We start from the raw sequence: 4,940 nt of genomic DNA, 5'->3' as shown, positions 1-4,940 counted from the left end.
TGACTGGAGTTCAGACGTGTGCTCTTCCGATCTATTGCTCATATATAATCATATATAAATGATTAAAAATATACATATATTATTATATATGAACAATTTTTTCTCATTTCTTAAAACTTGAATTTTTGTAAAAAAATAATGCAAAAATTATCCTTTAAATTATTTGTTATGTTTTCTTTATATTATTATCATTTTTCTTGTATCAAACAATAATTTTACAAAGAAAAGAAATATATGGATGTACATGGACATATTTTATACATAATTATACGTGAAACTTTTTTTCCCGGGGTTGAAGTCGTAAAATAGCTCCGGGCTATCAGCGCGTCTATTTAAGCATTGATATCAATTCGCACTCTAGTTCTGTAACGATCATCTATATTCTATATTATGCTCATGCTTCAGTTCACGTTTCAATCGAATGTTCGTCATTCTGAATTAGGCACGCTCGTGTTATTTCACGCTGCTACTATATCTATTTATTTACTTTGTGAGTTTAAACATGTAATTATTCATCGAAACGCGCTACGCGTGCAACGCCGTTGAATTTATGCTCACTCCTGAATACACTTAATTACTTATGCTTGCGCTTTCCTTTCACACTGCCAAAACTCCCCTTCCCACTCCCTTGATATAATACGAAACAGATAATGTGGGTGTGGGTGGCAATTAAATTGTTAATTTAAAGCATTAGACGTTACAATATATGGGTAAATACAAATGAGGTAAGATGCTGGCATGTTTACCGAAATTGTACGTAAATGTTACGGTATGTGTCTCATTAATTTGTCTTACGCGATGCCTACGCAAGTATAGGTTTCGTCTCAATGAGAGCTTTTAAGCAAATATATTCGGAGGGCTTGCGGAAGCATTACGGTGATTATAGTAGCCAATATCTGGCGTGTCCTAAATTTCTCCGATGCCATCGGAGGAAGCACTGCACTCCCGATATCTCCCTATAGAGTCTGCTACCGTCACTATGCGATGTCGTCTCTCTAAGTCCTATTTATCCTCAATCCTATTTATCAGACTTAATCATTATCCTAAAACGATATGTAGAAGTCAAAGGAAGAAAAGAAATTAAGACAAAAAAAGGGATAAATTGTTTGATACCAACAAAATGCACGACGCACGCGTATAATTTCATTTCCGTTTAGTATTTATCTCCAAAATACGTCAAAAATTGCAATAAAAATATAAAATTAGAATCGTCATATAACAAAAAAAACAGCGAAAACAATTTGCACTTTTGACAATAATTTACGTCATAGAATACGTGACGTATATATTTAATGTAATTATAAATTTTCTGTCGCGTTTTGTAATCTTGCTTTATTTGACTGTAGAATCTTAATTAAAGGTAAAATAAGAGAATTAATTGTTTTTAGTTTTTATATTTACCGAAAGATATTCTATTTATCAATTCACCGAAAGATAAACTTCCGTATCTCATTCTTTAAAATGATGCCACATAATGAAGAATTTGTTACAAACATTTTCTAAAATATTTTAATTATTGCGTCGAAGTCATTGCGTAGAATATACATCAGTTCTTGGAACAGGTGCATATCTCTTTCTTGAAAATAATATTACATGCTACAATAACAACTAGACTATAACAATAAAATAACATGGCGCTCGCCTATCGCAATACAAATAAGGTACAAGTATGTGATCCATATTCAATTTTAGTCTAGTCAGTGGATAAAACAAAGATAAGAATTATAAACGAATTGAAAAAAATAAATAGTAACAATGAGTACTACTGAATGAGTAGGTAACTAGCTATAATGAATAAGAAGTTTTAACTTTCATTAGACTAAAGGAAAAAAAAGGAAAAATAAAATTTAATGCAAACGTTTCGCATAAACACAAGATACGCAAAGAGTAAGGAATATTCTAAATAAATATTATAGTGGCCATATTATCAGACGCATAGAATATTTGACATATTGTTTATCTTGAGTGGCTGAAAATAACGACTATTTACATTTTTACAATTTTACCTAAAATAGAATTTTCTCTTTTACTTGGACAGTCTCAATTAATAAAAATACAGTTTAGTGACAGTATTCATCTCTTCGAGTATTCATTAATTTTTATAGAATAAACATGTGTGCTTTCTCTCTCTCTCTCTCTCTCTCTCTCTTTCAATATTTTGTTAAATCACTATTTAGTAACTATTAGAGTGTTCATTTTAATAATAATATTATGTAATGTTTAAATTAAAGTAATAAATACTTGAAATTTCTATAACAAAAATAAGAAGAACACGTTTCTTTTGCTGTCGCCTCCACAACTGTTGATAAGTTCATATTTTTTCGTGGTTATTGTAATAAATATATAACATTAAAATAAAAGCATATATTTTAGTTAGACACAACCATCTTCTTTATATACAATATTTTCTTTTTACAGCAATGATAAATGGATCATAACGTAATATAAATCTGATTTTTAGAAGTCAATATATTCTGTAGAAGATATGATGTGTCCTGCAATAATATCGCCAGCTGTAGATTAAAAAGAGTTAAATCTAAATGGTTCAGCACTAAAATTGCCTGTTTTGAAAGAACTGAGATATTGTTTAGGACGGATAAACCGAGTTCATTCGCGAATCCAATCTCTGCCGAATGTTGACCGTCAAAGCGTGGATCTTTTATCATTTGTTCTGGCCCTCATTCCTCTTCCCGGCTGGCAGTTAGGGTGGACAAAAAGGGTGAACGAAACGAACGACGATTGACGCTTTGACATTTACAACAGAGATGAGTCCTAATGGAACCGATATTCGCCGGGCGAAGATCAATTTAGTTCTTTATATATTGTACTTTGTTTATCGTGAATCGGGACGGATGTACAATCGCCTCGGTTAATATACTTGACGCGTAAAATACTTATTATGAGTGACGGCGAATGAAGTTCACCTTCCCCTTTTCTTCCGCTAATTTTCTTCAAGTTTATTACGTATTTTACGCCTCGAGAGTTCACTTTACTTAACGCTACGCAACATTGTTTACTCGGTTCCGCAATAAAAAAACGTCAGACATCATCGATCGCCGAAGCGAATGTCACGCAAAGAAATCGCGCGTTTTATCGATACACATTCGATATGTAATTATGTGTATGTATCTAGGTTAAAATAAATATTTACAGAAATGTATTTGCTGTGGGGGATCTGTGAACATTATCTGTATCGCGACACGTCACTCGAATGAGTGCGTGGTGATATGTACGCGATGTTACAGGATGTGCGATATGCGTACGCACAGGTACGTGTGTGTGTGTGCGTCAGCCGTGCGTAGGGACTAGCGCAGATAACACGTATTATGCGTTGAATCACCGTATCTGTGAATTTCGCATTTTCACAAAACAGGTTATCTCGTGTATAATTATTTGACACTACACACCATTATCGGTGGCACAAGATTTATGAAACTTTGGTTTGGCAGCTACTAATTAAGCTGCATTTGCACTTCGTTTTTATTCCGCGTTTGTGTGACAACGTCCTGCACAAAGAATAATTGTGATAAATCTTCTATAAAACGTAATCCTTAAACAAAAAATATTGTCCATTTTCATCATATAGTACGCTACGGAAAGGAGTTGAAAAAAATTACAAAAACCCTTCTTGTAACGCCTAGAAAAACATTCGAGAAAATTTTAGTACGTAAAATCCAATTTACAAATAAATATCAAATAAATATATTTAAACAGGTGTATCTACGGAAGTGAAACATGGAAATAATCGCAAATGGTCGTGAGATATATTTAACGTCTAAATATTTTTAATATCATCATTATATTATATTATAGATCAATTGTCATCAAAATTTCTCATAAAGTTCATGACAAGAAATCACGCTTGCGTTGAATGTAACATCTCAATAAAAATCTCAACGTCTGTACATAAATAGACAATAAAATAACAATTAAAATATTAATATTGAAATATTAAAATATAATGTTGAAAATACAATGAGTTATAATAAATATATAAATAAAATATAATATTGAAAACTCAATTATTTATTTAATTTTGATAAATTTGCGCTATTGCGTTGTGTTGAAACAAAGCTTTTCTGTCTCTTGAAGTAAATGCAACGGCAGTACGAGCTGCACAAGTTTAGTATTGTCAAAAAAAAAGCATATAATTAAAAGACTGTATTTCATTATAAAGTTGTCGAAAAACTTAACTAACGCAGATTATCATCTTGTATTGTGGCATCTATTTCTTTAATCCGTGTACAAAAATTGTTGTAATATGACAAAAAAGGAAAAAAAATTGCTATTCTCACGCGAGAACTACGTTCAATAGACTTCTTTATTCGTCCGCTCTTCTATCCTTTCAATTTTGTCGGTTTTCTCGAGTATATTCCGAGAAGGACAGACGACAGACAATTATTGATGAGCTTTCTTCATCTTCTCGTTATTATTTCAATACAGGATCGATTCGGCAGAAAATCCTAGCAAAATAAAATTATACAAAATTTAACTACATAATATTAATTTGAAATCCATCATATTTCTACAGTTACTTTTTTACTTGCTTCATATATTTCTCCGTAGCTACTAAAATGGTGTTACGTACGTGTACTGTCAAACGCTGGTTCATTCCCTTATTACTATCGACCAAATTCCAACTATCTTGAAAACATCAGGTTTTTCTATAAAATATTTTCTTTTCTTTACACTAATTTTTACTGCATATTTTATAAAATGTGGAATAACCCTTATAAGGAGGTTCGTTAGATCACTTGCGGGGGTAGGTGGCAATAAGGGGAGTATGCCTATAGATCTGTCTTTGTCGTTGCATTGAACATGTATTCAAACACACATACAAGTCATAAGACGAAGTAAGCAGCAATGTAACCTCGTTAGTATTTAAAATGTCAAATAGGCATACTTTCATCACTTTCTTGCTTGTATACAAAAAATTATAC

The sequence above is a fragment of the Wasmannia auropunctata genome, unplaced genomic scaffold (assembly GCF_000956235.1).
Source record: "Wasmannia auropunctata unplaced genomic scaffold, wasmannia.A_1.0 LD334244.1, whole genome shotgun sequence".
NCBI lineage: Eukaryota > Metazoa > Arthropoda > Insecta > Hymenoptera > Formicidae > Wasmannia > Wasmannia auropunctata.
The sequence above is the reverse complement of the archived record's forward strand: the minus strand, read 5'-3'. Positions refer to the sequence as shown.